The sequence below is a fragment of the Hyaena hyaena genome, unplaced genomic scaffold (assembly GCF_003009895.1).
Source record: "Hyaena hyaena isolate Hyena2069 unplaced genomic scaffold, ASM300989v1 scaffold_494, whole genome shotgun sequence".
In the NCBI taxonomy this organism is placed as follows: Eukaryota; Metazoa; Chordata; class Mammalia; order Carnivora; family Hyaenidae; genus Hyaena; species Hyaena hyaena.
This window is the reverse complement of record NW_024081126.1, coordinates 5419-28803: the sequence shown is the minus strand read 5'-3', so window position 1 is coordinate 28803 and position 23385 is coordinate 5419. Positions and strand designations below refer to the sequence as shown.

The 23385-nt window shown below is 40.2% G+C and overlaps 1 protein-coding gene across 1 annotated transcript in view; it reads right to left on the bottom strand.

Annotated features, from left to right (window-relative positions):
* LOC120246923 (ubiquitin-conjugating enzyme E2 E2) overlaps positions 1–4529 on the bottom strand; it is a 384786-nt gene extending 380257 nt beyond the window's left edge. Inside the window, exon 1 of the mRNA XM_039254577.1 lies at positions 4356–4529. The gene's annotated coding sequence lies outside the window, so the exon portion shown is untranslated. The remainder of the gene's footprint in view (positions 1–4355) is intronic.
* Between the last annotated feature and the right edge of the window lie 18856 nt (positions 4530–23385).

Below are 23385 nucleotides of genomic sequence, written 5' to 3'. Positions count from 1 at the left end.
TGAAAAGGGATATCCCCGCTCAATTGTCATTCCATAATAATCAATTCCTGAGTTTGGTTTCTATGAAGACATCCCTTATGACCAAACTAGCTTACAGTGTACTGACAAATTCAAAACCAAACTGACAATCAATGTCCAGACTCAAAAGGGCCTTGTGGTCCCATGTTACTGACACCTAATAACTACTTTGTAAAAGAAAGATACCTCAAATAAAGCACTGTTTTTTATTCCTGTAATTAGTCTAAATGTATAGGTAGTTGACAGCGATGAAAATTCATCACCACCAAAGCTTTAACTTACAGCTTGCTCTAAATGAAAGTGATTTCATAATACAAATCTTTAATGTATTGAAATTTTTATGGTAAGACAAACCAAAAAGCACTGCAAGAGAATGATCAGGAAGCACAGAGAGGTGAAAAGTCCATAGAAGATACTGAATGCCTTCAAAGACACATCACACACAAGCACACCACCTCTCTCAACTCCAACAGCTCCCTTCCCCCACACTAAACAAAAATAGGTCTGCAAAAGCAGCTCTGAAAACACACCGAGAGAAAATTCTGCTCTTCTACCTGTTCTGTAAATGGAGAACATCAGTCTCCACAGCTGTGACATCTTTTATGAGCACCAAAGTCACTTAATAGAATACTGAAATTTTATATCAGTATGTTTCACGTCTAGCTCTAACAGTCCTAACATATTTCTTGCTTTTTTTCACTTTTATTTCACTTTAATTCTTATCCTCGGATTTAACATTGATTTTTTTTTCCTAGCTTTTTTCAGTTAAAATATATCAGAAGTTCAAAACCTTTTAAGTATGTATATAAAAGCATGTTAGAGCAGATGTGCATGGAAGTGAGAAAGAGAACAATTCTCTGGGAAAGGTCCTTGGATATAGCAAAATGCTGTTGGCAATATTTTAAGAAACGTGAAATGAGTGAGAAGTCCTCTTACACATCTTAAACCAGAAGCAATCCATTATACAACAAATATACAGAAGCCTAAGTGAAATAAAATTCTTTTTTACTGAACCTGGACCTTCAGTTTAATACTCTATGCCTAGAGTTTCAGTTGCATCTTACATTAATTAAGCTACACTTTCTTCTTAATGTTCTTATTTATATATATTTGCATACTAATAATGTTATGAATATATAATTACTTGAAAGATTACTCAATGATTCAATAATCAAGTGAGCCATAATCCAAAATTTAACTTTCAAAACCTGCTCCAACAGATCAGAAGACTAAAACCAGTCTCTCTAGAGAACTATTAAAACATACTATTAGGATGCCCCTGGCTGGCTCAGTTGGTAGAACATGCAACTCTTGATCTCAGAGTTGTGAGTTCAAGCCTCACACTGGGTATAGAGATTACTAACCAAATAATTAAATTTTTAGAAAACTATTAAAAGTATCCAAGTAGGGAATGAGTACTAATAGGCATGGAGTTTTCTATCTGAGGTGCTGAAAACGTTCCAAAATCAGATAGTTGCGATGGCTGCACATCCTTGTAAATACATACTAAGACCACTTAGTGTACTGCATATCTTGAAAGAGTTTTGCAGCATGTGGTTTACATCTTCACAAAGCAGTTATTAATAAAATGGGTTTAAGTCTCAGTGTGTTTAGATGATGAAGTCTAGAGAATTGACAGATCAAGAATTGGAGAAGTATTTGAATATGTAGATACTAAAAGAAAGCCAACAGAGTTTAAGTATTAAAGGAAATACTTAACTGAAGAAAAATTCTTGAAGTGTACCATATATACAAAAAAAAATACACAAATGGTGAGTGCTGAACAATGAACTGTCATAAACTGAACACACCAGTGTTACCAGCATTCAGACCATCTCCTGTCACTACCCTAACCTCTAATACCATGTCTTGCCCATCTTTTAACTTTATATGTAGAAAGAATATGATGACATACTCTTAAGTCTGGCTCCCTTCCACAAAAAAGGAAACCCAAATAAAGGTATAATTTCTACAGTTTCACAATAAAGAAAAATACTTTATTTCCTCTTTTGACCTAAGACAACTTTATTTCATCTGAATCTTAATCATAGTAAATGCATCTGGGACCACCAATAACCACTACAGAAACTTTCAGAAACAAAGTTTTCGTATCTTTTTCAAATATCGAGAGTAAGGCAAATTTCCACTGATTTTGGTTTTTAAATGACTAAGTAGAGAAAAAAGTATTGGAAAAAAATTATTGTACCACTTAGGTGGCAACTAATTTTTACGAAGAAAAAGCACTCCTCAAGCATTTTAACTAGGTTTAAGTATGAAATTGTTTTGTCTTTCCGAAATACAAATAAAAAGTCATGAATTAAAATTCCTTAAAGTTATCTTCTAAATCAGCATTTTTAAATTATCTTTAAGATTAATTCCTAATTAGCTAATTTGCTCAAATCATTGAAGGAAGATAAAATTCCAGGGTTATAAATATAGAGCTACTCTTCAATGATAGTTTCAAAGCTAATAATATATTCAAATTTCTATTTGTATTATGGACTCAAAGTAAATCTTGGTTTCTAAACATAAAATAGAAAGGTGGACTTTTCCTCAACCATGTGTTATATTAAAAGTTTTCTTCTTCAACACACAAAATAAGCTTATATTATAGCTATGTATTCTATGTTGTAATTACATACAGTCCTGGAAATCAGCAATATAGTAAATGAAACTCACATGTTCCATAAAAATGAAATGATTCACTTGTAAATATAACTGATAACATAAAAGCACTACAGTCACTTCATAAATCCAACTACTGTCCAGATAAGCCTTATTACTGTATCTCATGGTATAAAACTGCAAAAGCAAGTGTTCATTTGAGCTCTTACAACAGGAAAACGCTTAATTCTGTCTTTTGATATCTTATTGTCTTCCTACTCACATTTTTGAACTTATCTAAAACGTAAAATAAAGTACAGTTTTTTAGGAAAAGGTGCTATATTCTGGGGGAGATAAAATGGGGTATGACACCAAACACTATCGTCACCATCAGCCCATATGCAAAAATGCTAAAGAGCCAGAGCATCCAAACCGCTGAGACGATTATTTAAATTACAAGGTCCAGACTGAATTATCACATATACAGAAACATACTTTTTAAAGAATCAAGGAATAAAAAAAAAAAAAAAACTAAGAAGAGCTTAAAATCTTTCCAAAGCGCTAGAGAATCTGAAGGTAAACCCCAGCACTTCCTTTTGTACTTTTAAATAAAAATATCTCAGTAAACTCTCAAGAATACACAATACAAAACGATGAATCTTGAAAAGATGCAAATAGGTCTAACAGCCACCGAGCACAGGATGATGTCTTTCTAAAGCGGCCTTAATTTCCTTAACGGAAGATGGATTGGACATTTCTGGTTGGTCGTGGGAAAAAAAAAAAAAAGCCACAAGAAGCTACGCTTTATCTTCATTAGAAATGGTAAAGGGCAAAAGGATCAAAACATTATGAGAGAAGAGAGGGGGAGAAGTGGGGGAAGGAGGGCAGAGGGAATCCAGTTTCAAACCAGGCCAGTGGGGGCTGCAGAGAAGAGACCAGAGAAAAATGGGCTTCGGCTCCAAACTGTGACAGGCGCTAGGCTTCACAAAAGACCAATAGAACACACACTCCACACCAGGGCATACACAAACACACCCCGCAAGGTCTTCTCCAGGAGGGCCACGGGGTTCGGCGGCGGCGCCAGACCCGGCACTCGCCAGAGAGACACCATGTGCAGCAATTATGCAATTAGGGAAAATAGCAAAAGATCAAGCCGGGCACTTTCCACCGTGACATTTATCCAGTACTTTTGCAAAGACTTAGTTCCAGGATGCGGCTGGGAAAGCAAAGGGGCTGGAAGGGTGGCGAAGGATGGGGAACTGAGAACGGAAGGGGGTAGAAGATGGGCAGGCAGGGACGAGGCGTGGGGGGGGGGGAGATAGGAAGGAGGGGGAGGGGTGGAAAGGGCGAGAAACAGGGGCAGGAGGCTCGCGGGAGGGGGCGCAGGGAATGGGGCACACTGGGGGGCAAGGAGGGAGAGAACTAGGGCGCAAGCGGTGTAAGCAGAGACCTGCGACGTGGAGGGGAGGACGCCGGGGACTGGAGTGGGGGAGCACCGACGAGGCCCGGGCGAATACCTGAGGGAGGGGCGTCCGCGCAGGTCACGGGCTCGAGCCCGACCAAGCGCTGGGAAAGAGGGCTGCGAAGGCGGGGGGTGGGGGACCGTCGCTGGGAGGCCCGAGGACGGGGTGTCCCCGCAGACGGTCTTGTCACCGAAAGCCGAACCCGCGCACCACGCACCCGGCCGCCCGGCCACGCCTGTCCCCGCCGCGCTCGCGACCGCCCGGACTCACCCTCAGCGCCGCCGCCGCTGCCCGCGGCCGTTCCAGCTCCGGCTCCCGAGGCTGCTGCCCGCGGCTGCTGCTGTGGCCGCCCCTGACTCCTGGAAAGTGAAGCCACCGCCTCCGTGAGACGCTGCCTCCGCCCGGCCGTCCGCGCGCGAGCCCGCGAGTGCGCGTGCCCGCGTGCCCGCCCGGGAGAGACCGCGAGAGCGCGAGCCCCACGTCGGCCGTGCCGCGCCGCGCGCCTCCCGGCACCCCGAGCCCGCTCCGCCCCGCCTCCTCCCGGCGCGTGGCCGCGAGGGGGCGGTGGCGGGCGCGCGCACGGGCTAACTGCCCGGCCGGCCTGGCGAGGGGGCGGGGAGGCGGCACGGAAAAGTAAAGTGACAGCCTAGTCCCGCGAGTGAGCCGTGGCGGGGGTGGGCGAGGGTTGCCCCACGGAGAAGGAAAGGAAGAGACCAGGAGAGGAGAGGGGAAACAGAGGCTAACGAGGCGACTTGAAGGGAAGGGACGCGGGGACCTTGACGGGCACGCGCATTAAAGGGCAATGCTGGCTGGGGGGGGGGGGGGAATCCCCCAAGACGAAGCTGGGTGCGGCGTTTTACCCTTTTACCCCCATCGGCTGCAGCCCTGGGCTTCACGCTTGCCTCAAAGTGTTCGCAAAGTAGCTACGAGGACTGACCCTGTTGACTTATTTAACCAAAACTCAGACGCTTGGTGCCCACATGCACCCAAGATGAGAAAACTTCGCACTAGCCTGGAAAGTTCGCAAAGGCTAACGCAGACTCTCCCTACACTGCAACAGTAAAATCCTTCTGCCTTTTGCTTTACCCGGGCCTAGACTGTATACCGGTAGCCAGGAGCTCCAGCATTTAGCCCTGGGATATTTGGGAGAGAGGTGTAAGAGCGAGTGGGAGCTGCCGTAATGCCCGGTTAAAGGCAATGGGAGCAGTAGCAGTGCTGTGGATGACCCAAAGGAACCTCAGGTTCCCCTATAATCTTCACCCAAAATAACCATTTTTTAAGAAAAACCACTTCTGCTATGCAAACTCAGCTTCCACAAAATTTCCCCCACCTCTACCCCTAGCTCCTCTTGCCAAATGATTGCTATTGCTGCTCCTAGACCCTCCTATATAGGACCTGTCGCTGTATGTGTGACATACTCTGGAGCTGGCCCCGGTGCTCGCTTGGGCAGTGCATATACTAAAAGTGGAGCTGGCACCGTATGTGTGGAAAGTGTCCAGCCCAGCAATGGCTGCAGATAACCCCCACAGAGTGCAGCTCAACTCAAGCAGCCTAAAGAAATCAGTGCAATAAGACCCCTGAGGACAGGAGCAAGTCAAGATCCATACATATGTCTAGAACTGAAAAATCCTTTTATCAAATGCTTTCGTCAAGAGCTATTACTTTATCACATCCCTGAAAACTGGCAAAACCAGGTATTGGCTTCCAGCCTTCATAAGTCACTATGGAGTAAAATGCAGGTGTGTTCTTGTATATTTCTTCTGTGCACTACTGAAGGATATCAACAGGCCCTGTTACCCTTAAACTCTAAAATATGTATCAGAAGACTACAAATTAGCATATTCTGAGATTGTTATCAATCATATAGCCATGTATACCTCTCACATGGTGCAATGTATTAGCAGGAAGAGATGACATAATGCACAAAATTTGCTTTTTAATATTAGAATATGACCAAAATAGAACATTTCATAGATTGCCTTAAATGTGTGCAAACTTTACATAATTAAATATTTGTATTTTAATATTTTCATTTGACTGTGTATTAGTGCATTTTGTAAGGGTTTGGTGAAGATAGATGATACAATCCCCGTTTTCTTTTTTTCTTTTTTTTTTTTTTTAGTTTATTTCTTTATGAGAGATAGAGACAGCATGAGTGAGGGAGGAGCAAAGAGAGAGAGACACAGAATCTGAAGCAGGCTCCAGGCTCTGAGCTGTTAGCACAGAGCCCAATGTGGGGCTTGAACCCACAGACTGTGAGATCATGACCTGAGCTGAAGTCGGACGCTTAACCAACTGAGCCACCCAGGCCAGGCGCCCCAAATCCCTGTTTTCTAGGTCTCTATGCTTTTCTCCAAAGAGAGAACTCTTACATATACTCAGATGTGTATCCTGTTGGGTTTTGTTGGTTTATAATGAATATTTTATAACAAAGTAGTCTTCTATTACGGAAAGTAACAGTACTTCATTTATCTATAGTTATATTCACTGCTGTATTATATTTACTGAATTTAGGAAATTAAGGATATAATACAAATCAGAATTGTCCTTTTCATTAATTCAAGGAATGCCTGTTGAGTATTAGGCACTGTATAGTTGGTTGGGATATGACATTGAATAAAAGAGAAAAATCCCTGTCCTCACAGAACCTCCCTATTTTTGACCTTTCTCTTTGTTTTCTGAGCTATGTTAGGAGCCATTCTGAACTGACTTGTTGAGAAAACTCCTTGTAAGGTTAAGGCGGGTTTTCAAGGCCTCCTGGTGTCAGATGATGACCGATATCCGCCCCACTCAATTGTTTCTGCTTGAGTACCAACCCCCAAGACACCTTGTTGATTGGCATCGGAAGTGACTTGTCCCCTTATTCTGGCCCTGATATGCTGGTTGCACCTTGTGAAGGAACTTACTGTAGAAATTTCTTCTTTTGTGATTATGGGAGCACACATTGCATTTCCTGTAAATCCTGATTTTTTTCTTATACTTCTCATTAAGCAATAAACAGGCTATTGGCCCCTGCTCATAAAGAACTAACCTTTGCCTTTACTATGCTAAAAACATTGTCTTGTTTGTATTTGAATGCTAAAGATACCTTCCTTCCCCATATGATAAGCATGAGTTCCCTACATCAACCACTAATAATAAGGTTGTGCGTTCTGAAAAATCTTTACTGATCAAAGAATTTATCATCAGAATGCCACTTCTGTGCTGTCCCCCATACACTTAATCATAAATAAAGCTAAGTCTCAGTGAGTGCAGAGATTCCTGCCTGGTGACCAGAAATAATCTCATGACTCTCTCATCCCTCTCTCACTGACACCGTCCATCCTTCAGGGACCCCTGGACCGGCTGGGGCTGGACTTCAGCACAGCTATATCCAGTTTATCTGGAAATTCTTTTGACTCTGCCTTAAAGTTTTGAAAACACCCTTAAAGTATCCATTTCTTCCCACCTCCCTCCCCGCAGCTAATACCTGAATCTAAGCTACTATCATCTCTCAACAATAGTCTCCTATTGACAACCTACTATCCCTCCATTCCCCCCACCCTCCATCCCAACATACAACAGTCCAAGTTGTCCTTTGAAATATAGGTGTCTCCTCTTCTCAAAACCTCCAGTGGCTTTCCATCCTAGAGCAGCAGATAAAATTGTTACAATGGCTGCATGGCCCTATGTGATCTGCCCACTATCCTCAACCAGGACCCCTCTGACCTCACATTGTACAACTTCACCCTATCCTCATCTCCTTCTAGCCACAATAGCCTCCTTGCTATGATGGGACACACCAAACATTTTTCAGCCTCAACACTTCTGACTTAACAATTTCGTATCTCTAGAACTCTCTTCCCTTTACCTCTCCCCGACCCCCCCAGCCCTTCCTGAAAGAAACTATGCTTTCTTTTTTTGCATGATCATAATAATGAATTCTAAAACAATACATTTTTACTTATTTGTTTATTTTAGTCTTCTATTTCTACCCTGCTCCTCCCTCCCTCCCTTCTCCACATATAAGTACTTTGGGAACAAGGATTTTGTTGTCTGGGATTCATTGCTATATATATATATACATATATATAATCAATAAATACCGGTGCAGTGAATGAAATTGATATCTATCTGTTGATTACACAATAGACCTTGTTTTAATTTCTCCAATAATAGTAATTAGCACTTACTGTGTTCTTAATTTGTACCAGGCAAAGTTCAAGCACTTTATATAGACTAGCTCACAAACACCCTGTAAGTTTGGTTTCATTCAATCAACTCCAATGTACAGTTGAGAACACTGAAGGTCAGAGAGATTAAGTCACTTGCTCACCATCACATAGGTAGTGAGTAGCAGAGCTGGGATTTGAAATCAGCAGTTTGGCTCTGAAGTCTGTGAAATTCAAGACACATTACCATGACTCCAGTGTCACTAACAGATTTCACTTGATTTTTCTCAAGTTCTCTCCCTTAAGACTCAAACTCCATCTCCAAAACAAATAGCTTACCTGCCTTGTATTTCCTGTTCTGATCCATCAATCCATCATCATGAACTCCCTCCTTTCCTACACTTATTTCTGGGCTTTAATATATAGCCTACATTTTTCCCCCGAGCATTGATAAACAGGATTTTTTTGTAGGTTTTTCCCTTCTCGTGTTTTCCCTTTTTAAAAAAAAATTTTTTTAATGTTTTTATCTATTTGAGAGAGAAAAAGAGACAGCATGAGCAGGGAAGAGTTGGAGAGAGAGGGAGACACAGAATCTGAAGCAGGCTCCAGGCTCTGAGCTAGCTGTCAACACAGAGCCAGACGCGGGGCTCGAACCCACAAACCGTCAGATCATGACCTGAGCCGAAGTCGGACACTCAACCAACTGAGCCACCCAGGCACCCCTCAAGTTTGCCTTTTTTATAACTTTTGTTACTGCCAACTTCATGAGTAGGTAGAGTCACAATTAGTTTTCTAGCATGACTGGAGTGTGCTAGAAAAGAACTCTCTGGGGGTAACCAGACTGGTTTTAACAAAAATGCATCATACTGGTAGAGCTGCCCCTTGTTTAGGTTACTTTCACTCTTGTTTGACACCCAATGGCCAAGGATTGTTAAGTATTTGGATTGTACTCCCTGGAGGAAATATTATTAGCTTAAGTTTACCAAAGATTAGGACCCTGTGAGAATGGGATGAAAGACAACAATCTTTTGCTTGGAAGGGGCTATAGGGCACTCTGTGATCACTCTGAATGTCTTGGAAATCAAGAAGAAAAACACAGATGTAGGAAAATTGAAGCTCTGTTAGGCTGAGACCCTAGGACCCCATTACTTAGTACGTTATCAATACAGACGTATGTGACAGGTGTTTTAAGAATGTTTGATGCACCAAAGGGTTACCAGAGGGGAGGTAGGTGAGAGGATAGGTAAAAAAGATATGGGGATTAAGAGGACATGTTAAGAGGACACTTAACATGATGAGCACTGAGTAATGTATAGAATTGTTGAATCACTATATTATACACGTGAAACTAATATAACATTGTATGTTAACTATACTGGAATTAAAATTTTAAACTTAATAAAAAATGTTTGTTGAATGAATAAATAAGTGAATTCCTAACAGGTAATGGAAGAGTGCTGAGGACAAATGCCCCCGATTTTCTTACCTGGTGAGGGACTGCCACCTGGGCTGCTATGTACAGTTACATATGTTGCATACTGCAAAACATAAGTGGACACCATTCACATAAGATGCAGACACAGAAGTCTATCTCTTCCTCCCACCCCTGGCCCCTGCCTAAGTACGGTAGTCAGTCTCTAAGATGGCCCCAGTGATCTTTGCCCTGGGTATTCACACCCAAGTATAGTCCCCTCCCACATCATGTTAGGGCTGGCTAATAAACGATAAGAAGTGATATAGTTCCTCACTTTTGAGATTAGTATATAAAAGATATTAGGACTTCCATCTTGGTTGCTTGCTGCTTCCCTCACTGTCATCATGCACTCTGAGGGAAGCTAGCTGATGTATTGGAGGCAGCCCTATGGAGACCTCATGTAACTAGAAGCTGGCATCTCCCGCTGACACCCACATGGGCAAACTCCTAAGGAGATCCACCTTAGTCGAGCCTTCAGATGCTGCAACCTTGCTCGGCATGTGCAGTGCAACCTCATAAAAGACCGTGAGACAGAAACATCCAGCTAAGCCACTCTTCAACCCTGAGATAATAATGTTTGTTGTTGTTTTCAACCACTAAGTTTTGAGGGTAATTTCTCCAGCAGCAAGAGGTAACTAACACACATGTTTTCTGCTCTCTGATGATGATGTTCCCTCAAGTCCTCTACATATCAAAGATGCTACTGCTGTGGTAGTTTCTGTGGGGCAAGGAGTCCCACTTGCTGCCAAAATGGGCTGTTGCATCCAACTTGCCCAGAAATACAGAGAGGCTTGAGAAGGTGCTGAGATATGGGTAAAGGGTCTCAAGTGAGCATAAGGAATGGAAAAAAGGAAAGATCGTTCAGAGGAGCCATCTTTAGACTCCATAAGATAGGGAGAATCTGCTCTGGAAAAGACTATCCTCAGAACAAAGGAAAGAATAATGATATGTAGGAGTCAGAGATTTGTTGAGCAAGGAGATTATATATAAGGTTTTCTTTGTTAAAGTTATGATACTGTTATTAGTACAATAAGTAAAAAATATTTCCAACTTAGTACTGAAGCAGAAAGAGACAGAACAAAAGAAAGCCTTGCCTTGATTTTGCCTGTCTTATGCAATAGAGAGGTGCTCTGGAAGTGGGCTGTCTGAATTTATGATCCTGGCTCTACTTCTTCCATGCCGTGATTATGGACAAGGTACTTATCATCTCATTGGCTCAGATTCCTTGTCTACTAATGGGGCTTATTTTAATAGCTGATACTTACATAGGGTAGCAGAGAAGATTAAATGAGTTAATACATTTAAGCAACTTAAATGGAGCTTGAAACAAAACAACTGTCATACAAGTATGAGCTACTAGTGCTTTGTTAAGTGGGAGGTCATATCACCCTCAAGTCTGGTACTATTATCTCTCTTGAGTTTGACGCTTTTTCTTGCAACTAGTCTCCCAGTGGGTCATAGCAGCATGTGTCCCTGCATCCTATACCATTTAAAAGCCTATGTCCCCTAGTTTCTGTGAACTCCTCAAGAGCTTAAGAGACTATACTTAAAAAAGAATAGGCATCCCCTAATTGTTGGTCAAATGAATGAGTACACCTGCTTTTTCAACTGTCATTTCCCCAAAACCCATAATTTGGGGAAGTAGATATAATTGTTCCATGTCATTCATTTTAACAGCCATTTCAAAGATTGCATAAGCTCTTTACTGTTTCTGTTAAATTCAGAAAGTATATTAATGAACATTTCCCAGAACTTTATGAACCCTCTGGCCCTTTCTGCATGAAGAAAAACTGTGAAATCTCTTTATATATGGCCAAAGTGGGAAAAAAAAGATACTATTTACTCTTTATCTTATTGCCTTTATTTTCCTCTACAGTCATCTTGGTATTTCCTTGTTTATTTGGAAATGTACAGTTTTTTAATAGCACTTTTATCAAGATATATTTCACAGGCCATACAATGCACCAACTTAAAATGCATAACGATGGTTTTTAGTGTATTAACATATTCATGGCAGGGCACAATTTTTGTGAATGGAGAAGAATAAAGATTCTTGTTCTCCTTTCACTTTTCCCTATTCTGTTCTATTTTTTCTGTTGACCAGTACTTACTATAAGTACCCTACAGGTGAAACAATTTCCTTGGGCTCTCTGGGAATAACATTCAAAATAAGGTCAAATGAAAAGGTAGTGTCATGAGAGAAGCCAAGTGTCAGGGCCCCCCGTTGGTGATTTATCTTACTAGTGTGGCCCTATTCATGCTGTATCTTGGAAACCTGGCATCCCTCCTGTATCAGCTGAATCTTCCAGAAAGCAGACACTAAGATGTAGTTAGAAGTGCAAGAGATTTAGCTATTTATCTATGAAAAAAATAGAGGAAAGTAGCAGGAGTAGGCAGTGACGTGCTTCCGGCTACCATGTAGGCTTGGACACCTGTGAAAGGAGGGAGGAAGGAGGAAGGGTTAGGTTAGGTCAGACTGCAGCGTGCAGCTTGGAGGAAGGATGTCCAGCCTAACAAAGGCCCCAGTACAAACATTGCCCGCAAAGCACTTCCACATTGGGCAGAAATGGCCAGATCTGAATGCTTCCATCATGCTTAGTCATTTGCTAACACTGCCCGGGAAAAGGAGGTCCTTGGCACAAATGGTAAGATAGATCCTGAAGGCACTTACAGCTGGAAACTGTCAGCTAACTAAACCCTTTGCGTCTGATAGGCGAGTTCTTTCTTGAAGAGTGATCCAGGTCATCCATCTCCATAGCTGCACACTCGCCTGGCCTCTCTGTCAGCCAAACTCCATGTTCATGAACATAGTTTGATACTAGACTTCTGTTTGTCCACCTGCCTTAGACTTGCTAACGTGAATTACTTCCTTTATTCATGCTGTTGCTCACGATCTCCACTTTAACCCAGGTTATAAGCTTTGGGCTTCTCATTATAGCTGATACACTGCCCCTGGTTCTTCCATTTGTATTTGCTTAATAGTTGATTTATGCAATCCCATGCTATGCTCAATTTACATTAGATTGGCCTCAGGGTTCAAAACAAATGCCTAATTTCTTTGGAGGTTTATGAATAGAGTGAATAGAGTTTTAGCTCTCTTATTGATTTCCTCTCTCTTTTAAAGGTAAGAGAAAGAGCCCCATTGAAGAATGTCCTGAAGAATATATAAGAATTCAAAGAATTGGCTTTCTCTGTCCACCCCCACCCCCAACTTTTTCCAAAACTGCATCCCTAAGGACTTATGCACCTCTGAGGAAGGTTCAGATGGAAGAGCTAAACAGAGTTATCTCTCTGCTAGTTCAGAGTAAGGGGCAATCATAGGCTGTCTTCTCAATTTACCCTCAGCCTAACTTTGCCAAGAACACGCACAACAAGTTGCTTCTTAATTCATGCATTGGAGAATATCAATTGATACACATGGTATGTGTGTAAATATCTTTACATACTGTATACATAATTTATTTTAATTTGACTCTCGAAATGTATAATTAGCATTGAATGAGTAATAAAAATTGTTTGGCAAACACTACAAGCATGCTGCTGGATATTTATTCCTGATATATAGCATAGGTTTTCATCAGTGAAATCTTATGGAGGATGACCAATTACATTGTTACCACTAAATTACAAGAGTACTTCTTTCAGTCATGCCATTTAGTAGTATAAACAACATTTTGAATTTTTTTAATTCACTTAAAAATTATAATTAAGCCATCCACACCACATTGTTCTTTTCCCTTCCCTTCTCTGAAGTATTTTTTTCATTTTTGTTACCTTTATTTTCCTCATTTTTTGCTCTTACTCTTCAGTCATGGAATCATGTAGTGTGGGAGCAGATATGGAAAGGGAAGAAGACAAGCCACAGCTTTGTCTAATCTGGGATTCAGAATGTCAGGTATGCCCTTAGAGAGGAGCCAGGATATTTCAATCAAGGGCCAAGGGGCCTCCTGTGAAGAATGGACTTTAAAGAAAAAAGAATATTGGAGACATAGAAGAATATTTACTTAAGGACAATGAGCACATCCCTCTGGATATAAGTGATTGTAAGCAAGACATAAAATCTGCTGCTCTCTGATTATTCCAACTCAAGCCCCTGTAGGCTGCTAGTTAAGTCCAAGGGGGAAAATGTCCATGACTAAGAAATAACAGCTATTTGCCCATAAAATATGTTGGACATTATGGAGTTCTGGATTGATAACAATTGTACAGCTCACACAAAAGAGGGAGGAAGTCAGCCATTGCCATGTGGAGGGAGCTGACAGTATAGTGGCAATGGAAGGGGGTGAGAGTCAGTAGTAGAGTGGCTTTGGCACAGAAACATAACTCTGGCCAGGGGAGGCATTGGCAGGAAAGAAGGGGCTGTGTTATGTGCGCATGTGGGAGCACATCCGATAACTCCCAGAGAAGATGGTACAGGGGACTCTGAAGCAGTTCAAAGCTCTTGGCAATTGTGGAAAGGATTTTGCAGGATATCTAATCCAACCATGATCTGATTTAGAATTCTTTCAAAATAATGATCTTGAAGTTATCCAGTGACTGGACCTCTTACATCCCCCAACAAATGATTCCATCTTTGGACTGTTTTGACCTTCTTCACCCCTACATTGCTTCTTGATCCTTTTCATTATGCTTTTGGGCTACACAGTAATGTTAACAGCTCTTCTGCAAGAAAGTTTTTCATTATTTAAAAATGTCTACCATGCTCTGTGAGTTGTCTCCTCCCCTTAAGTAAACATTCCTTTTTCTTCATTTGTCCCTCATCTGACACAACTTTGTGTTCCCTTACCATTTAAATCACTCTCTTCCAAATGCAGTTGAATTTGTCCATGGTTCTCTTAAAATGTAGTGCCAGGAACTGAACACAATATTCTGGGAGGAATCAGCTTAGCTGAAAGCAGAAGGAAGTTGTTTGTCACCTCCAATCTCCATCCCAGGAATCTCTGATTCTGAACTCTTAAATGTAATTTAAATTCCCATGCTGCATGAGGATATTGCTTTTCATCTAAACATAAGATTAAAGTCAAAAGAATACATTTTTTTTTAGGAGACCCATAGTTTAGGAAATAATCCGGGCATATCTATTCAGTACATTCTAAATCTTCATCCCTCAAATTAGCATACACCCACCATGTCCCAGGCTTCTAGAAAATAAGGTTGTCAGCATTAAAGAATAGTCACAAATCTGACCTCTTCCAGAAATTCTTGGTTTTCTTAGAAATGTGGGGGGCTTGGAGGGGGGAAGGGGAACAAAGGTATTAATGTTAAGTCAGAATTACATAGTTTTATCCCAAGAATAGGGGAACTTATTCCCCACAAAAAAAGTCAGATAGGTTTTTAATTTGCTTTTGAAATTATATTACACTTTCATTGTGGTAGTAAAATCTATAAATTGATTTTTTTAATGCTTATTTATTTTGAGAGAGAGAGAGAGAGAGAGAGAGAGAGAATGTGCACGTGAGATGGGGAAGGGCACAGAGAGAGAGAGAGAGTAAGAGAAAGAATCATGAGCAGGCTCCATGCTGTCAGCGCAGAGCCCGATGAAGGGCTCGATGTCATGAACTGTGAGATCATAACTTGAGCCAAAATCAAGAGTTGGACACCTAACCCACTGAGCCACCCGGGCATCCCTATATTTTCTGACACAGCCATGAATAATAATTAATCCAAGCATGGCTGACTACACAGTACAACTTCATTACGTTTACACTAATGGTTTGTTGACTAAACTTTTTTCCTTCCACACCACAAATTCAACATTCCCAACATTTCCCATGTTTCTATGCTTTTATTTCTAATAGCTGAGTTATACCTCAACATGCTCTTATTGAGGTCATGTTTTAAAACACCATGCTGTTCCAAACCTCTTTACCTTTAGACACTATTCCTAGAATCTATTGTGCATAAGAAACCAAAAGTTGGTAATTTCAGCAACAGCAATTGGTTTTTTGCTCATGAATCTGAATGGTGGCAATGACAGCATTATGTCCGCATGACATAATGTCACTTGGGACAGTTTCACTGAAGACTGGAAGACCTACTTTAAAGATGGCCTATTCACATGGCAGGCAAGTTGGTGTTGATTGTTGGCTAGCAGCTCCACAGGAGTCCTGGGTGGGGAACTCAGGGTCCCCACAAGGACTTTCCATGGATTTCTTGGCTTCCTCACAGTCTGGTGGTCAGGTTCCAAAAGTGAGCATCCCAAGAAAACCAGACAAAACCTGCATACTCTTCCCTAATATAGCCTCATCAATCACATAGAGTCATCTCTCCGTGTTGGATTCATAGAAGCCATTATAAATCCACCAAGATTCAAGGAGAACTTCATCTCTTGATAGGAGAGTGACAAATTTCTAGCTGGCTTTGTGGGACTAGAGATATTGCTGCAGCCATTTTTGGAAAATACAATCTGCTACAGATACATCATTCCCCTTGCCTTGAATCCCCTTTCCCTCATTGTTCTCTATGAAGCCCAGTGCATCCTTCAATGCTCTGTTCAGACATCACTCACTTCTGCTGTGTCACCTGTGTGCCTCATATATTTGTCTAGTCTTCCTTTGTATACAATGACTTGCACTTGTTGATATCTGACTTGCCATTAGATTTGAGCTCCTTAAGAGCCAGTACTGCAAACACTATTGGCTCACCTATCAGGCATCACCCAGGTGATAAAGGGTTGACAGTGCTGAAGCAACCCTTCACCCCTGTAGATATCCCTCCAATTCCACAACTGAGTTCTGCCCTTAGAGCAGGCTTAGGAGGGCCCCTGATCTGGACCACTGATTTACAACTTTACTCTTCAAAGTGTGGTCCACAGACCAGCAGCAGAGCATCATCTAGAAACTTGTTAGAAATGCAGACCAGCACACCTTACCTCAGACTCATCAAATCTACATTTTAACAAGATCCAAATGATTTGTTTGTGTACGAAAGTTCTGAGAAGCATGGCTTTAGAGAACACCTCTGGGCCCCTTTTGAATAAGCCAGTGGGGCTATAGGAATGTGCTTGTCTATCTGGAGCCCATGCCTCTGCTTCTAGACCATGTCTCTGATAAACAGAACTGCAAGTACCTGCCTAAATGGCTCTGAGAGAGTTCTTTCCTAGCAAATACTTGGATCTCTGCTGTGGTCTGTCCTGAAAGCGGACTATGTTTCTATCGTGCATAAGCCTGGGTTGGAGGGGTTGCCACACACACACACACACGCACACACACACACACACACACACACACACAACACCTGCCCATAAACCTCCTCATGGTTCCAGGGAGTGAGAAGAGAGGAGGGCAGGCTGTGTCTGGGACTTCCATTTATACCTGTTGCCATGGGTCCCGATAATGATTAGGAGCAAGCTAACTGGGATACCCATTTTTACGGCCTATCTGGTGGGATTTTGATAGGGATTACACTGCATTTATAGATCAATATGAGAATAGCCACCTCAACAATATTTAGTCTTCCAGTCCAGCAACATGAGATATCTTTACATTTATTTAGATCCTCTTTAATTTCTTTCAATAATGTCTCATAGTTTTCAGTGTACAAGTCTTGTACTTTTTCTGTTAAACTTATTCCTAGGTAGTTTATTCTCTTTGTTGTTACTGTGAAAGAATTATTTTCTTAATTTCCTTTTCTGATTTTTCCATTGCTAATGTATAGAAAGATACTACTAATTGGGTATATTGATTTTGTAATCTTGCTGAAGTCCTTTATTAGTTCTGGTGAATTTTTTGTGGATTCCTTTGGATCATGTCATGTGTTATTAAAGACAGTTTTACTTCTCCGTTTCCAATCTGGATGCCTTTCATTTAAAAAGAGTTTGTTTGTTTTTTTTTAATCGTACTAGCTATAGAAACTCCAGTGGAAAGTTGAAGAAAACTGGTGAAAGCAGACATCTTTGCCTTGTTACTGATGGATCTTAGAAGGAAAGGATTCAATATTTCAAGCATTAGCTGAAATTAGCTAATACTAGCTGTGGGTTTTTAACAGATGCCCTTTATCAGGTTGAGGAAGTTCTCTTCTATCCTTGGTTTGAGAGTTTTTATTACGAATGGATGTTAGATTTTTTCAAATACTTTTTTTCTGTGTCTGTTGAAATGATCATGTGGTTTTTCTGTGTCTTTTGAGATGATTGTGTGGTTTTTGTCTTTTATTCTATTAATTGACTACATCTTCTTTCTTTCTTTATATTTAATATGCACTTTCAGGAATTTTTAGGGCTTCCTGAAGTTCACAGCCACAAGTTGTTAAGTTTCACTTCCCCCATTGTCTTGGAGACAACTAATTTTCTTCCCTGAAATAAAATAATCTGATTGTCAAGTGTTACTCCCAGCCTCCTGCCGGGATGAGTCTAGTTTCTCTTGCCTCTCTTGAGTTTTAAGTCACCTCAAGACTATGTTGAAATGTTCGAAAAAGAATTAGACTTCTAAGGAGCAAATGGGGCTAAACTGATATAAAATTTAAGCCCATTCAGGTATAAACCTACCCTCTCTACCACAGTTTTTGCATATCATCTGAGAGCCAGAGGAAAATAAATCTCCAGATACTGCTTATCTAGAAAACAGTTATAGAAATGGAATTAAGGACTGGAAGAGAGAGATGATGTATAGATAAGGATTCTGGAAAGAATCTTTTTGAGCAAGCACTTTAATTAACAAAACCCAGATTCTTCATCCTGATAACAGCAAACATTTACTGAGTATTATATATTTGGACTGTCCAAAGTGCTCTAAATAACCTCATTTAAATATCACAGCAAACCCATGAGCTAAGCATTGTTTCATTTTACAGCAGAGGAAACTGAGACATCTTGCCTGATGTCTCACACTTAGTAAAGTGTGCAGCCAGAATGTGAGCTCAGGCTGAGTAACTCCAGTCTGTGTGTCTCATCACTGTTATACCAAAACACAGCAAGGGCAATATTAGGACTGGGTTCTAGTGATTTACAGTTTATATGGAGTAAAATGTCACCTGTATAAAAAAAAAAACAACTACCCTTTACCGCTATGTCTGATACCTACCATCAGGATTGGTCCTTTGAGTTCAGTATCAAAAGTATAGTGTGTGTGTAGTAAGAGAAATAACCTATTTTAAATGAGGGAAATATTTTAACAGATACTTCAGAAAAAAACAATACGAATGGGTATAAAAAGCACATGAAAAGATGCTCATCATCATTAGTCATCAGAGAAATGTTAACTAAAAACCACAATGAGATACCACTGCACAACTTTCCAAATGGCTAAAAGTGAAAAGATTGACCATATTAAATGTTCATGAGAATGTGGAAAAATGAACCATCATGTACTGCTGGTGGCCATGTAGAATAATATAACCACTTCATTTTTATTTTATTTTATTTTATTATTTTATTTTATTTCCAGTGCATTTCACATACAGTGTTATGTTATATTAGTTTCAGGTGTACAATATAGTGATTCATTAATTTATTCAACCACTTTAGACAGCTGTTTGGCAGTTATTTATAAAGCCAAATATGAACTTACCATATGACATGGTTATTCTGCTCCAAGTGTTTACTCAGCAGAAATGACAATATATGTCTAAGAAAGAATGGCACAGAACCATAATAACTTCGTTCATGGGTAGATCCAAAGTGGAAATAGTCCAAATGTCCATTCAGGGGAGAGTGGATAAACTGGCATATCCAGGGGCACTTGGGTGGCAGAGATGGTTAAGTGTCCGACTCTGGATTTCAGCTAAGGTCATCATCTCACCATTTGTGAGTTTGAGCCCTGAGCTGGGCTCTGTTCTGATGGCACAGAGTCTCCTTGGGATTCTGTCTTCCCTTCTCTTTGCTTCTCCCCTACTTGTGCATGTCCCCCCACCAAATAAATAAGTAAATAAAAAAATTTAAAACCTGGTATGTCTTTACATATAACAACACGAATGAACCTCAAAAGCATTATGTTGAGAGAAAAAAAGCCAGACACGAAAAGCACCTGTAGTATGATTCCACCTATATGAACTCCAGAGCAGGCAAAATTCATTTTTGTAGTGATAGAAAGCAGATCAGTGGTTGTCTAGGGTGGGGAGGTCAAGTGTGGGGTGAGATTAACTGCAAAAGGGCAGGAGGAAACCTTTTGAGGTGATGAGTAATGTTATATAGTTTGCGTGTGGAGGTGTCTGCATAGGTGTATATTGTTAAAACTCCTTGCAGTGTATACTTAAGATAGCTGAATTTTATTCTATGTAATAATTATACTTGAAAAAGTGTTGATTTAAAAAGAAAAACTGTAGGCATGATGAAAAATACCAAAATAGAAACTTTTCTTCATGATTAACATATTGTTTATTTTATTCACCTAAAAGTCAGAACAGTTTTTATGGGAAGAAAGTTAAAAACAAAAGATATGGTTCCTGAGATGCACTGTTTCAGAAGGAAGTTTGGGTGACCTTCTATTTTGGTGACATCCTTCAGGTGACTGAATGGCTGAAGGGAGGGGAACTGGGGACAGGGACGTGGGGGTTGTGAGAATGGAGGAGGCTAGAAGAGACTGACCACTCTACTCTTGTCCTGATGGTATCTGGTACAAAGCTATTCGCTCTACTGTTACATTTCTACCATAATTATTTTGTCTTTAGTTTTTCAATTTGTTGAACTTCGCTCTCCTAAAAGGATTGACAACGAATATCAGGAGAAAGTAGAAAGGTGGAGTGGGATCGGATGAGTGACTAGAAACATTCAGACAATGACCGCTTAATTATGTTGTAAATAATTTACTGCTGAGAAAGTAGGATGGTAAAGCCCTTAAAGAAGTAAGGAGGAACAGGCTGGGGTGTTCCAGAGGCCAGGGAAGCTGGTGTACTCCCTTGATTTAATCTTGCATTTTTCTTTTATACGGTGTCAAATATCTCTTGGAAGGGCTGTATGTTAGTTCATTTAATTTAGCATTTAAATCCCATAAAACAAGCTGTAGCAGTGACTTTTGAATTTAAATGTGTCCAAGACACTTGTGGGGAAATGCAGAACTAAGACTCTGCCCCAGTTCCTTTAGGATATGCATTTTATCCTGTATGATTTGGGTACACTGTCTTCATGGACTACACTTTGAGAAATACTGACCTGGAAGACTATAGGTGAGAATGAGAAAGTAATTTGATGATCATATTTACTCCAGAGAAAGGAAAGACAGAGTGATCAAAAGAAGTCTTATGTTAAGAAAATTATCAGTATTTATTTCAGTGAGAGGGGTGTGTGTGTGTGTGTGCGTGTGTGCGCATGCATGTACACACACATGTACATGCATGCTAAGAGAGCCAAGTAAGGTATTAGGTAGGAGGTTTAGAGCCTTCCGATGTAGGGAACATATGCCTTGCTACTTATCACACTGACCCAGTTTTAAGGACTCTACTCTTGACTAGCCTATACCTCAAATCCTTTTTTCCCAAAGCCCATCAAATCGGTAGCAAATGTGAAACATTTGCTGGCCTGTCTACCTAATCCATCATAGTACAATATAAAAAGATACGAAGAGACTGAAGTGGATAAAGGAAATCAATACCCGTTTCCTGTTCTTTACCTTGAGATCCTTTGTCTGGTTTCAGTATGTCTTCAACAGAATAAGAAACATAGCTCGGATTCCCAATCAAAATCAGATAAAATGCAGGCGATAAGACATTGTGTCTCTCCTTTCTGCAGATAAGAAATTTGAGTTATAACAGAGCCAAATTGTCACAGCCCACTGCAGTTTTTTAGCAGTTAGAAGTTTTTTGTGTGTGTTTCATAGTAATTTATATACTTAACCATAAGTATTTAGAAACAAGGCAAATATTCCAACGTAGAATGCTGAGGAAGTTGAATGAAAATTTTAATTCTCCACAAATTACAAGTCATTCCATGTACTTTCCAATTTAGATTGTAATCTTTCTTTTAAAATCTCTGAATACTATTAAATCGTATGTACTGGACCAAATATAAATATATTTATTCTTTCCACCCTTCACCTATTGAGCAGCATAAGCAAAAAGCTAGTTCAGTAGTAATTTCTAGCTTGATGGCCCCACAGAACAATCTTTGCAAATGTTTTATAAAATGCCTTTAATTTTTTTATAAATCATGTATTTAACACATATTTAAAGATCTCTCACTTGGACACTTAGAAAATTACGTGCTTATGACATATGTACTATATTTTTTCCAATTACAAGAAGGATTAAGTAAAATAATCAGCAGAGTATTTCATTTTCAGTATGATATGAGTTGCTACTTGGTATCATACCTAAGGCATTTCTTCAAAATGGCCATATAGAAGGGCGCCTGGGTGGCTCAGTCGGTTAAGCGTTTGTCTCAGGTCGTGATCTCTTGGTTTGTGAGTTCGAGCCCCGCATTGGGCTCTGTGCTGACAGCTAGCTCAGAGCCTGGAGCCTGCTTTAGATTCTGTAACTCCCTCTCTCTCTGACCCTCCCTTGTTCACACTGTCTCTCTCTCTCAGAAAAAAAAATGGCCATATAGAGGAAGAGAATAAACCCTTTTTCTTAGTCTTTGCATAGAAATGCATTTACTATTATACTTGTAGACAAGATCAATAAAGTTATAGGAGACTCTAAGAAAAAGGATGGGGGGAAAAAGCCTATTTACAGCAGGCCTAATAAAGCTTGTGTGTGTACATAATATCCCCCTTTTCCCACCTGCACATGGACACTAACAGTTAAGAGTGGCTAATGTGGACTTCCTTTCATTTTGCCATTATAAAACAAGGGTTTTACCCTCAGATTGTTCCCCATAAAAGAGAGAGTTGCTTAATATCCAAGTCTTTGTGATGTTTCTCCTGTTGTGGGGCTCTCTTGATTTTTAAATTTTGAACAACAAAGTACTATTTGGGAATGAGGCATTAGCCTGAAATGATGCTTCTTGACCTAAGTCTTAGATGTAGAATGAAGTCATATGATGAAATAGGTTACAAATTAAAAAAAAACTTTAATGTTTATTTCTTTTGAGAGAGAGCGAGAGACAAAGTGTGAGTAGGGGAGAGCCAGAGAGAGAGGGAGACACAGAATCCAAAGCAGGCTCCAGGCTCTGAGCTGTCAGCACAGAACCCCACGCAGGGCTGAAATCCAGAAACCGTGAGATCATGACCTGAGCCAAAGTTGGATGCTCAACTAACTGAGCTACCCAGGCGCCCCTAGGTTACAAATTTTAAAAGGAAGCAAACAAATTTAACACAGCTATAATTATTATTATAGAGAATATGATCTTATAAATGCCTGTATTGGATATCAATGGAAAAACTCTTTAAAATTACTTTTAAAGCAATTCAGAAAGTTACTGGGTTTAGTTTACAGGCTTAACTAGAAAGAAACTTTCATGATATTACCCAAATAAGCATATGTGATTTAGGATAAGTTCTCTAATAGCATCATACATGGATTTTAAAGTGCTCTATTTCAAAAACCCTACTTGCATGTAAAGGTGATGTATTGTGAACACAGTTGGATGAATCCAAGATTAGTTCTAGTTATGACAATGATGCTATATTTTGTTAATTTCCATTAGGATTGCCCTGATCTAAAACTTATTGCTTGTTCTTGGGAGAAATGTAAATGTGTGTTCTTTTGTAAGCATTTGCTTATAAAAGAATGTGTTATCGTGCTAAAAAAGAAGTGATTAGCAAATTTGATTATCACCACTTCTACTTTGGTTTTTTTTTTTTTTTTT